Raw genomic sequence first — 13945 nt, 5'->3', positions numbered from 1 at the left:
TTTACCCAGCGCCGTCGGCAGCTTATGAAAGGCTTAGATATTAAAACAGAAAGAAGAAAATATACATACCTGCTCTACATATGTGTGTACCATACTTAATTATATGTAAGTTATTGTTAATTTAGCCTTCATGAGCAGACCTTTCAAAATAGGTACCATAGATCCCTGTTTAAAAACCGTTAAACAAAAGCAATTTAAGGAGGGGTTTTCCGAACACTTAATTTCAATACAATGAAATAAGCTACTAATTTCTAAAATATAAATATAACTAAATAATCTGTATTATTATGTTAGTGAATATCTATGTAATATATAGGGATACAAAAGTACGTAAGCTGTGTGTACAAAAATATACCATAATAAAACTATTATACTCTGTAGCAACATGTTGGAAGAGTATAATAAATATCAGTACACTGTGTTTGTAGTTTCAGTTACACTAGATTTCTTGACCAGCGAAGTGCTGCATTCAAACTAATTTCAGTGTATTAGTTGTATAGTGTTTAAACTATTGTTATATACAGTGGGAAGCAACCGAATTATGAACCGTGGCGAGCAAACAAATATACATATGTGCACCAGTATACCATAGTACCTATACACCGAACATGAAAGGAGTCATAGCAAGGATTCAATTACAGTGAAAGAAAGCAGCACCTAGGATCCAACTTTTCAGACCCGGACGGAAGGAACTATAGATTGGTTATATATAAGTATTTTATATATTAGGCAATTTATTATTTATTAATTATGCCTAGATTAAGTAGAAAATCTATATTACTAAGTCGTCTTCAGAATAGAAGACGTATGAGAGTTCTTCGTGCAAACTCTTTATAGAGAGATAGTGAGCAGTCACAAGATACTGTAAGTCACGATAATCGTAGATTAGTTTCCGATGTACGTCTGTCCGAACAAATTATCAATACAAATCAACATAGAACCAGGCGGGAAAATCTCGAGGTACAGTCTATTGAACAAAATTTAAATACTGTTCAACATAGGGAAAGACGTCTAAATCCCCAAATCCGCTCTGAAGAGCAAATAAGAAATACTCGAGGACATAGATTTCGGCGCGAAGACCCCGAGGTTCGATCTGTTGAGCAAATGAGAAATACTGTTCACCATAGAACAAGACGGCAAGATCCACAAATTCGTTCTGAAGAGCAAATAAGAAATACTCGAGGTCGTAGGTCTCGTCGAGAAAATCCCGAGGTACTTTATGATGAGCAAAGTAGGAATACTAGGGGTCATAGGGAATTTCGCGCAAGAAATCCTGAGTATAGGGGTTTAGAGCGCATTCGTGATCAAATGCAAAGAGAACATCCGGAAGTAAGGAGAGAGGAGCGTGATAGAGAAACACAACGTCGACAGCTTAGTAGAAGGGGTATGAGGAAGAAATTTTGAATCAGAGACGTCTTAGACAAGGCCAAGTTCGCCTTCGTAGAGATAACCCACTCAATAGACAAATTGAAAACGAAAGACAGTTCCAACGAATCCGATTAACGAGAGAAAATAATGTTATAGAAACTGATAATAGTGGCAATTTTACAGATTGCAAAAACATTTATTTCCAAAATATAAATAAGGGCCCTACTGAAATATGTATTTGCTGCGGCGGCTTATGATTTTCACACCAAGTTCGCAAATTAAATTTCGAAACTATTGCGCAAGATCACCCAAATGCTGCAACCGCCTTCTTTTTAATGCAAAAATTTCCTTCAGAAGATGGAAATTACAATTTTTGTGCTACTTGCAAAAATGCGATTGTTAAAAAGAACGTTCCAAAAATATGTTTAGCTAACAGTCTAGACTTTCCTGAAATACCGGATTGTTTGAAAGATTTAACCCCAATTGAAGAACGTTTCATAATGCCTAGATTGCCTTTTATGACAATCCGTCCGTTAGGATATCAAGGTCAGAGTTTGCTCAAAGGTGCTGTTGTTAATATACCAATTTCTGTTAACAATATTGTGACATCTCTACCAAGGTCCTTTGATGAGGCTCATGCGATACAAATTCACTTAAGAAGGCGTTTGGAATACAATCATGATTACATGATCGATACCATATGCCCCGAAAGGATTATGGAAGCTTTGCAATTCTTCGTGAATACCCCTCTGTATCGTGAGCACAATATACATATTAATGAAAACTGGATTTCAGAATTTAATAACCAAGAAGAAGTTCCGTTTGTTGCATCTGCAGAGGATTCCCGATTGGTTCAATCTTTCCATGCGGCACAAACTTCTCATGATAATCCCTCAGGTAATAATATTCCCACGGGTCTTTTACCTTCAGAGCTAAATCCAAACTTAGACTATAACCGTTCAGTTATAGCGCCAGGTGAAGGACAAAGACCAATTGACATAATTCAAGATAATAATTCAGAAATTTTGTCATTTGGAACAATATACGTTGGGCAGAAGCGAATATGCTCTGAAACGTATAGCAAGATAATACGTTCTGAAATTCGCCGTTTTGATAGAAGAACGTGTACCATTCCAAAGTTTTTCTATGATAACAAAAAATTAGAACTGCTACAAATTAAAAGTAGTACATCCATTTGCCTTAGAAAGTTTTCAAAATCTATTAAACGGAAACTTTGTTCAAAACTTGATTCAATACGATGATGGTTACAAGGTTTTAAAAGACGTTAGATCCTCACCTGCGCACTGGGAAGGTGAGGAGAAAAAGGCAATCGCTATGATTCGCCAATTTGGGCTTCCAACCTTCTTTATCACTTTATCGGCTGCAGCTTCTCAGTGGGTTGAGCTTTTGGTCATCCTCTCTAAAACTGTTGATTCTAAAGATATTTCGGAAGAGGAAGCCAACAGTTTAACAACCCAAGATAGATATCGCTTAATTCGGTCAGACGGCGTTACTTGTGCTAGATATTTTGACTACCGCTATCGACAAATTCTTAAGCTTTTTAAAGATAACGCCGGAATTTTTGGAGAGCATTTTGTTACAAATTTCTACTGGAGAGTGGAGTTTCAACAGAGAGGTTCCCCACATGTACATGGCATGTATTGGCTTAATAATGCTCCCAGGATCAACCTTCAAGATCCTCAGACATTCCCTGATGTCATTAGTTTTAGTGACAATTATATTTCTACATATGGTTCGATCAGACACTTAGAAAATGATTTGGGTTATCAAAGGCATAACCACAGTCGGTTTTGTACTAGGGATATAAGAGGACAACAGTTTTGTCGTTTTGGTATGCCTTTAACGAAAATACTGTTGCCTCTTACATAAACAAGTCAAAACTCAGAGAGACACAAGGAAAACTTTTTCAAAATTCGAAACCTTTTAAATATCCAATATATACTGGATGCATATGCTTGCTGTTCATATATAATTAATTATATTAACAAGTCTAACAGGGGAATTTCTAGGCCCTTAAATGAAGCTATATCAGAGGTAAATGCTGGAAATTATACTATTAAGCAAAAACTCAAACATATAGGTCACAAATTTATATCAGGCACAGAAATATCTGCGCAAGAAGCAGTATATTGCTGCATTGGGCTCTATCTTTCGGAAGCAAGTAATGCAGAAATATTTATAAATACCTCTCGACCTGAGGAACGTGTTCGAATGGTTAAACCTAGAGCAGAACTTCAGAACCTTAATTCAGGTTCGGCTGAAATATTCGTAGCCGTATTTTAGACCGTAATGTTCAAAGATCCGATCAGTTAGAAACTCTTTGCTTAGCTGATTTAGCAACTATGTATAAATATTATATGTTAAATCTAGTTAAAGAGCACAAGACAGTGATCATGAAGAAGAAGAGAGGGAAAACGATAATTTACCAGAAATCAGGGTTGTCATGCCTCTTAAAGACGGTAGCGGTTTTGTTAAGAAACGTACCAAACCTTGTATTATTCAGTATAGAAGGTTTAACCCAGATTTGGCCAGAGTTGAGTATTTACGCGAAATGGTAATGCTTTACTTTCCATGGCGAAATGAACAGCAAGATCTCATTGTAAACGATAATGAGGAAAATCAAAGTATAATGTTTTTGAGCAAAGAGAACTTGAAAATGTTCTAGAAAGTCTTTATAATGAATTAGACTTAGAGGAAGGTGCTCAAAATGAACTACCTATAGAAGAAAACGAGTTCAGAGTGTTTGCACTTCCAGAAATAAACCCAAATATAAGTTTGCTGGATTTGCATGGTGAACATTCAACAATCTGATTTCAATATTTGACTTATTAAACTACCCCTTATAATTCCTGTTGAGGAATTATTTTCTTTAGTTCAAAGTCTAAATTCTAAGCAAAGAACTATTTGACACATTTGACGCACCAGCTAAAAACAAATCGCCCATTTTATGAGTTCATTGGCGGCGGTGCAGGTGTAGGAAAGAGTCGTTTGATATCTGAAATATATCAAGCTCTTAACCGTCTTTACAATTCTACACCAGTATCCAATCCAAGTTCTTTAAAAGTTCTTCTTTGCGCACCTACGGGTAAGGCAGCATTCGGAATAGGTAGAATGACCCTTCATTCAATATTCTCTTTACCTGTTAATCAGTTGAATAGAGAGTTGAGCCCACTTAGCAATGACACAGTTAATTCATTGTATTCCAGACTTATCGATTTAAAATTAATCATAATTGATGAAATATCGATGGTAGGTGCTCGGATGTTTAGCTCTGTTGATGCGAGATTAAAACAAATTTTCAACACAGACAGCCCCTTCGGAGGTATACCGAACATCGTGTTTGGTGATTTGAAGCAACTCTCTAAACCCAATGATGAATACAGCACTTTACTTGGTTCCCCTTTGTGGGAGTTATTTAAATACTTTGAATTAACAGAAATAATGAGACAACGGGAGGATCAGGCCTTTGCAATTGTATTAAACCATACGGCATCTGATACTATGACAAATGAGGACATATCACTCATTGAACTCGAGTAGTAATGATGCCATACATTTATTTTGGTCCAATGAAGAGGCAAATAATTTCAATACCCTTAAGCTCAGTCGAATCCCTTTCAACTACAAAAAACTCAGTTAAAGGAATTGGTATAAGTGAAAATGAGAATATTTTGAGAAAGAGTTAAACCTTTAAAAACTTCTGAAACGCAGGGACTGCCCTATGAATTGACACTAAAACCATCCATCATATATATGATTACAGTGAGTATAAACACGTGTGATGGCTTGGTCAATGGGCAGCTGGACAACTTATGCATATTGATTTCCAATGTTCCTTTCCAACAACTCTGTGGATTAAATTTTTGGAATCTTTGTTGGTTTGATAGCACGATCAAAAAAGCCTCATCCTCTAGAAAGTTCTTGGACACCAATTGAAAAAGTTTTAAAATCTTTTCAATATAAAAGAAATGAACAAATTTCATTTGAAAGAAATGAATTTCCAGTTGTTCCGGCTGAGGGAATAATTATTCATAAAAGTCAGGGTGCCACATATAAAAAAGTTGTAGTTCATACTCGACCCAGAATGCCTAGAGCTTCAATATATGTCGCTTGCAGTCGAGCTACTACTGCAGAAGGTCTATTCATCATAGGAAATTTAATTCTTACTAACAAATTTTCTGAATCGGATCCTGTATTTAGGGAACTGAGTGAATTGAACACAAATAAAGCTCTGATAACAAGTTTCAGTTTTATGAATTCCCGAACATCAGGACATCAAATTTTATTCCACAATGTTCAGAGTCTTCATGCTCACATTAATGGTATAAAAAATGACTGTTTGATGCTATCTTCAGATATTTTATGTTTTGTAGAAACTTGGAGTTATCCGTGCGAAAATTTTAATATACCAGGATTTACTCCAATTAACGAGCTGAGGATAGATAGCACGGAAACAAGCAACAGAAATAATATGCAAAGCATAGTATTGCTAGCTCTATAGAACTAAAGGCTGTAAGGAAATTTTATTCAGGCCGTTTTGTTTAAATGTTTCAGTATTAATATTCTGGTTCTATACAGAAATTCAGCTTTCTCTGTCAGACATTTAATTGTAGAACTTCAGGAAGTCCTTACTTCTGAGTTATGCAATCAAAATGTGCTAATTGTTGGAGATTTCAACATTTGTTTAATGTCTACAGGGAATTCAATAGGGAATCTGCTATAAGAAAAATACTTTAGTTCCCTGCTTGATGTAGAATATTCAACTACACTTGCCGGTATGTAAATAATATGTAAATAATCTAATTAAGAATATTTAAATTATAAGTATAATTTGTTATTATATAAGACATTATTGTATAAATATATTATAGAAATTAAATAGTATAAGGAGAAAAGAAATATAATTTGGATATATGTATACGAATTTCTATAAAAATTTATGTTTAATATTGTAAATATTATATACAAATTAATATAATAATATAATTTTTAAAGCTGTTAATATTTATTATTTTTAAGCTAAACATGTATAATAATATCGATAAAATAAATAAAAAATGTTATTCATTATTAAAAAACGATTTATATTCATATTCCTCAATGCAGTTGTAATTCATTCTATATAAAATAATTTATAAGCGTATACAACAAAACACAAGAACGATTGCTCTAATTATTAAAATATTAGGTCAAGTAAAAAGTTCGTTCGGTTTTTATCTAAGAGATGGCGTTATTGTCCATAGTACTAGTATTACGTGTCGCATCATGTCATACTATGCGGCGCTGAAAACGTGTTTATTCGCGCTAAAAGTTTGTCTTTGACAGTTTTTCGATTGATTTACTCAGTTCGTTGTGAGCGCTCGTCAAAGATGGACACCAACAAAGAGAAAATTCGCTATATTTTACAATTTTTCTTCGATCAAAGCGAAAAAGCAGCCAAAGCGGCTGAAAACATTAATTTAGTTTATGGACCCGATACTGTAAACGAACGTGTAGCACAAAAGTGATTTGCTAGGTTCCGTTTCGATTTCAAAGATGCACCACGCGTCGGGAGGCCTGTCGTCGAAAATTGCGATAAAATCATGGAAATAGTGGAAACAGACCGTCACGTGAGCACTTATTTAATTGCTGAGGAACTAAAGATAAGCCAGAAAACCGTTTGGAACCATTTGCATAACCTTGATTGACGGTCAGGAAGGTTTTGATGTGTGTTTGGTGGGATGTGCAAGGAATCATCTACTGCGAGCTGCTCCCCTATGGCCAAACGCTCAATTCGGCCCTCTACTGGCAACAACTGGACCGCTTGAAGGCAGCACTGATCCAGAAGAGTCCATCTCTGATCAACAGAGGCCGAATTGTGTTCCATCAGGGCAACGCCAGGCCACACACGTCTTTGGTGACTCGCCAGAAGCTCCTGGAGCTCGGATGGGAGGTTCTAATGCACCCATCTTATAGTCCGGACCTGGCACTAAGTGATTACCATCTTTTCCTGTCCATGGCGAACGCGCTTAATGGTGAGAAGTTGGCCTCAAGAGAGGCCTGTAAAAATTGGCTCTCCGAGCTTTTTGGCAATAGCGTCCCTAGTCCCCAGTCTTCTACGAGAGGGGTATAAAGTTTACGAACAAAACGGCGTCCGACTTAAATCGGACAAATGTACACAAAGTTATCATCTTTTGAAAAATCAATAAAAAACCGAACGAACCTTTTACTTTAGCAATATATAAAGAAATCTCAAACGAGTATACCATTTGACTATGCGAGAGTATAAAATGTTTGGTTACATCCGAACTTAGATCTTCCTTACTTGTTTTTGCTTTTATTTTTGAAGTAATTCAGTTTGTTTGCTTTTTTGGTTAGTTTTGTTGTTTTTATTATCATAAAAATCATCAAGTTACAAACTAAATAAATTATTGCTTAAAAAACACTGGTTTTTGGTCTTTTATTAGTTTATATTAAGGAATATTTAAAAAAAAAATTAAAAAAATGGATATGTCGAATACTTTCTTTGGCGTGTGTATTTATGTATACAAGTATGTTAATCAGTCGCGCTTTACCGCGAAACAGTTCACTAAGAACAAAAAAAAATTAGATCCAAATAAAGAGGGCAAAGAATGTAAGCGCCATTGTTATGTCGCCGCGTGTGCATAACAAAATACTAAGAACTGATACTGGGCAGCTCATATGTGCTGACTAAAATTTCTTTTCGCCTCTACAAACGATACAGATAATGCTGGTAAGAGTGATGATGATTATTACAGTGGAATAACCGCACAACATTTGCAAAGAAATAAATTGCACCAAATACTCTATTAAAAAAATTGCAACTGGAATAATATGGCAAATTGAATACTTTTGTATAAGCTTGTTCAGAGAATTAGGTCCCATAACTCCGTATTCATAGACCACATATTTTACGACATCTCTAATATATTCTAACCAAAAATTGTGCTGTTATGAACGTCATCAAGAGTAAAATGGACATACCAAAAGCGATATAGTAATCAGCTCACCTAATGATACAACTACCTAATTTTTTGGCACTGATCCAGCCGCTGTGCAGTAATGGCGTATTGTTCATTAGAGAGCGTTTCTATTGAGAGAAACTTTGATTCCATTAATTTTTTAATTACTAATCTTGTGCGAGTACAAAGCCGTAGTGGGTTCAAATTATGAAGCAAAATAACCGGAAATCCACCCCAGGCCCAACATATCCAATGAATTCAAAAAGTCAATTGGATCGCAGATTCTTTGGCGTCGATAGATTTGTATGACCCAAATTACCGGACTACAAATGTTGTATCATTGAATTAAGTTCACTTTCAGTTTTACTTTTTCAACATTACGCCACTTACGGATTGTCACTAACACTTACAGTGATGAGAAAATCTGCCTGCATTCAGCAGTTGACTGAAGGTGAGGGTGCGGACGGAGGTGCATATTTTACGTACTATTTATGTAATTAAACTAATTCTCACTCGATAAATATCATATAGTGCTTTTTTATATATGCCAGATTATCCAGCTATAATATAATTACCACCCAACCTGTAATAAATAATAATTTTGATAAATTCATTTGCCCGTGCACATAGTCAAACCGCTTCACCCAGTTAACACCAGCTGATTCGCTTTGTCACACTGTAAACGCACTTACACAATATAATTTTGTGAGAGTCGTTTGGTTGTGGTCGTGGCCATCCCTGAGCACATGCTAAGACTTTACCCATTCCTGGTCATAATTAAACACTAAATTAAGATACAAAACTGTAATTTGGTACAGGGGACCACAGTAGCAAGAGACACTTGTGGGCCGTAATTTTTTTTAAAAGTGAACGTGGTCCCACCTCGTAAATGGTATCACAAATATTTAAAAATAGTGGACGATACCTCTGGCTATGTTTCACATACAATGTTTGTTTATGCAGTACTGTGTTATGTATACATAACTGAACCTTAGAAACCCGAACAACAATCCCCGAAAAGTCATTCTCCCCGATATAGTAATTTACATACCTCAATTAATACTGATGCTTGAAATAAGCTCAATTTCTAACTTCGAAAGCAAATATTATAATTTTTGAGGCCAACTTCGAAAATGAAGAAATAACTTTTTATCTTATAGGTAACTCTCTCAAAAAAATTTGTTTGGTCCAATTCCCAGAACAAAAGTCGTTTCTGCAGTATAGTGAAATTACTTATTTTACTTTAATAGCATAAACACAATACGCGACGGCGGCGAATTTCGCCTACCATGACGATTTTTGAGATAGAGCTATTATATAATCTTATCGCCGACCGCGGCGACAAAAATGGCATCACCATATCAAAGAAAGATTATTTTTAGTAAAAATATTAAGGATTTTCAAAAAAAATTTAAGAGAATGTCTGGGTTGGCAATATTAAGATTGTTTATGTTTGGTTTCGTTATTTATTGTGATATTTTTGAGTGCTGAATATACACTAGCTGCGCCGAAAATCGTCCGTATTGTATTTTACACGGCGGTAGCACTCGGCGAAAATCCGTCCGATTCGCCGTCGCCCGTATTGTGTTTATGCTATAAAGAAATTTCTCTCATCAATCTGTTTAAGTGTGGCAGTTAATGGCATTTTCACACAGGCTCTTTTGTAACCCAAACCGATTTATTGTGGGCGAGGGGACGACGAGGAGAGACGAAGGGACCGTGCCACTCTTGTTCGGGTGGCACGCTTTGTGTTCTTGTTCGTAACAGCTCTCTGTTACCCTTTTCAGCATTCCTTTTCACTTTCAAATTCTTTGAACGGTTGCAAGAGCGTTCGGTTTCAAATGAACTCGTTCACAAATTTGAATTCTGTTATCTATTTTTTGTATGTAATATGCAAATATGTATGCATAGAATAATATAAATATTTTGAAAAACTGTAAATAAGGAGAAAATTAACATATTCAAAAATATTCAATCTACATTTTTAATAACATACCGCTATATGTAAATGTAATAATGTACCAGTTTACATAAAATAATTCTAATAAAAATGGAAACTTTACTTTTTTATATTAACATAAAATATAAAGATGCTTTAATATTTATTTCTTTTAACCGAAAAGGAGTTAGTTCGAATATTATTTTATTTAAAATGAGAATTGTAATTAATTCAAGGATGTTTTATAATAAATAGACAAAAATATGGAGTAAAGAAATTATGAATTTTTAATACTTAAAGATTAGGAAATTCCTGTTATAAATTTGGACTCGAAAATATGAGTAGCGGGTATTTAATACATTAGGTATTATGCATATTGTTCTACCATATTCATGGTAATTCATTGCAAGCAAAATGTGAGACCATCATCCCAACATACAAATGAAATATGCAACACGCTCTAAGTGTTACGCAGTCAAAACGCCCAAATATTTGCAAAAAATTTATGAAAAGGAATGACGGAAAAACTCGATTTGAGTTGCTGGACCCTTTTTGCTCGTGTGAATGCACAGAGCGACACCCAATGTAAAAGCACACTTACCGTCTTCACATATGTGTCTCGATATTGTTTACCTTCATATGTTGTTCTTTTTATATACATAGATCTAATTTGATAAATTGTTTTATTTGCACCATTTATATACTTTCACAACATGTTGCTACAGGGAATAATAATTTTGTATCACCTAAAACTAATCAAGTTGACATAACGTATTATAAAGTGCTATAATTAAGCAAGACCGTAAATATGTAAGATATCTTAGCCAAATTATAATAATTTCCGATATTCTAACAAACCTTATTATATTAATGGTTTAGCGCTAAACATGAATTGAGTAGGTCTAGAGCTTGGTCTTAATCTCATTTCCCTAATATCAACAATCTTCTGATTGACGTTTTGCTTATCAACTCACTATATTAAATTTAGCGTCTTCAGTTGAGATATATTTCATTTGAGGATAATGTTAATATACATTTTTAATAATTGAGTCTATGGCCTATAATATTACTTAATAAAATGCCAAATTTTATTGTTATTCATTCACGATTTTGTCGAATAATGAATGTTGCGAGAGTATGAAGTATTTGGTTACTCTCGAACTTGGCCCTTCCTTAATTGTTCTTATATTACAGTTTATAAACTTAATGGTTACGCTGGCAGATACAATCATATAAAGCCTAATTCCAGAGATGAAATGACTTAATCAGATTAATTTACTTAAAACAAATTTTCATCAATATGATGTACTTGTCCATTATTTGGCAAGTATCTATTGATGATCTAATTGCAGTTTTACACCGTTTCTTGCAGATAAATCTAATTACATACGTTCCCTTTGGCAAAAATTACACACATACAAACATATATGGGAACACCAGGCTGCATTTCATTTGTGTAAAATTTTTACACACTTAAAAAAGAGTTTCGTTTACTTCTTCATATTTCATTAATCTTTAATTAAAAATAAGAACCATATCCACTGACCACACCGCATGACACACTTCTAAAACCAAGGCAAGAGTTTAATTACTCCCCTCATAATCAAATATAATACTATTTTCTTGGATTAAATTGGTATATTTTAATTTTACTGTGTATACGACATAATGTTCACAGTAATGAAAAAATTTAATTAAAAACTAATATTTCTTTTCTGTTTCGATTACAGAATTGTATACTTATCTTTTAATATATATATATGTACATACATGTATGCTAATAATATAGAATATTTCGTATATGTATATGTATACCTTTACAAATGTATTCTACGTATTTGTCAAAATATTGTGTTTAATTCTTAAAAGTTTTAATTAATGTGTAAATAATGTTGTAGCACTTACTCACTTAGGTGTTACACAATTTAGTACTCTCGTAAAGGATTGATTTTTAACTGTCTTATAACATCAACGTTTACAGAATGGTAATACTATACCGAAGCTATTGATTTTACAAGTATCTATTAATATTATTATATTCGGTGTACCACATTTAAAAAAGTGAAACATTTACTGACACGTTTACGGAGTGTTACTATTTCTTTAACTAGTTGAATGTATAAATTGATGTATTATATATAATTATATATCATTACACAAATTCACTTAAAATATACAAATTAACCATTTATTTACTTAAAAATTGTATTTTCCTTTCTTTAGTCGGAGTATGTGGTTTCATATTTAGCCCCTCATTCACGCATCTACCTAGAAAGAGACAAATATATGATTTAATTTGGGAAAACTAAATTGAGCATTATAACGTAAAGCACCCCAGTCTGCATCTTGCTGGTAAGTTATACATATGTATGTACTATATATTGTGTTGTATGAATTGTCAAAGTATGATGAGTTTTTTTACCACAGCCATTTTAAATGGAGAAATAGTGACACTAGTGCATTAACAGAGCTGGGTATTGAAAGAAAATTTACTCAGAAGTTTATACTTGTATTGATTTTATAGCCATGTTAGTCTTTGAATTAAATGCTTGTACATTTAAATATGGATATGCAACATAAGTATGTAGATAAATTTATAAGAAATTCGTTTGAGAATTACAGCTGATAACATTTCAGTCAAATTTTTCTATTTCGCATATTTATATTGTAGTAGGTATACGTGAACATACGGACCTATGTACACAATTTTTGCGAAAACGCCTTAGTTTATATCTCCCTTTATATTATCAACTGAGCAATCCACTATCTTTCATAAATATTGTTGTGTCTAAAAAAGTCGTTCACACAGTTCCTGGTATCAATAGTAATAGTATTATTCTTTAAAGGTAGGTCCGTCCGTCCGTCTGCCCGAGCAGACAATAACTTATAATATATATAATAAAAATTGAGAAACATATCTTGATAATACTCGATACACACGTTTCTTAGTTGGTATTACAGATGGACGGTATCGAACTATTTTCACGCCTACCAAATGCCGAACCTATAAAGCTCTATAGGCGCCGATGAAGATGGAAAACTGTATACAAGACATCAGATTAAATGTGGGCGTGGCCCCGCCCCTAATCGGTTTAAAGTATATACTTCACAAGCACTAAAGATAAATCATCAAAATTTGGTGGGGACAAGTTTTACTAGCTCCCTCTGACACACTCTGAAAATGGGTAAGAACGAATAATAACCGCGTTCACTTGCCATATAACGGTGATATTGAAAACTACTAAAAGAGCGATACCTTACTGAATAAATGCGTCAGAGGCATTAAATTTTACACCCGAGATGTCGAAAGGGCTTCACAGGAACCCTTGGGCAATAGGCGGGGCACCACCCACCTTTAACTGATATCTTATTTCTCAGTAACTACTGGATAAATTTTAACAAAATTTGGTAAATAACCAACGATCTTAAACTACAGTGCAAATATGAGCAAAATCGGACTACAACCACTCCTACCAGAAATAGGTTAGGTTAGTTTGGTAGACTCGTGAACCACGCACAGACCAGTATTAGTCCTTGGCGATGCCAGATGAAGTGCCGTAAATTTCGACACTTCTTCCAGTGTTTCATACCGTGGGGTTCTCAAGCGTTGCCTTGCCAGTGAAGGACGAATGAACAAGATCTTCCAGTGTGTCAT

The 13945-nt window shown here is 34.3% G+C and overlaps 1 protein-coding gene across 10 annotated transcripts in view; it reads right to left on the bottom strand.

Moving 5' to 3' along the window:
* Positions 1–12620, bottom strand: part of Bili (FERM domain-containing protein 8 Bili) — a 530804-nt gene extending 518184 nt beyond the window's left edge. For 4 of the 10 annotated variants that reach the window (XM_070113036.1, XM_070113046.1, XM_070113044.1 and 1 more), the window contains exon 1: positions 12196–12480. The gene's annotated coding sequence lies outside the window, so the exon portion shown is untranslated. The other 6 variants (XM_070113037.1, XM_070113039.1, XM_070113040.1 and 3 more) reach the window with 6 other exon arrangements.
* Positions 12621–13945: the final 1325 nt, after the last annotated feature.

This window comes from Bactrocera oleae, chromosome 2 (assembly GCF_042242935.1).
Source record: "Bactrocera oleae isolate idBacOlea1 chromosome 2, idBacOlea1, whole genome shotgun sequence".
Classification (NCBI taxonomy): Eukaryota; Metazoa; Arthropoda; class Insecta; order Diptera; family Tephritidae; genus Bactrocera; species Bactrocera oleae.
The sequence above is the reverse complement of the archived record's forward strand: the minus strand, read 5'-3'. Positions and strand labels throughout refer to the sequence as shown.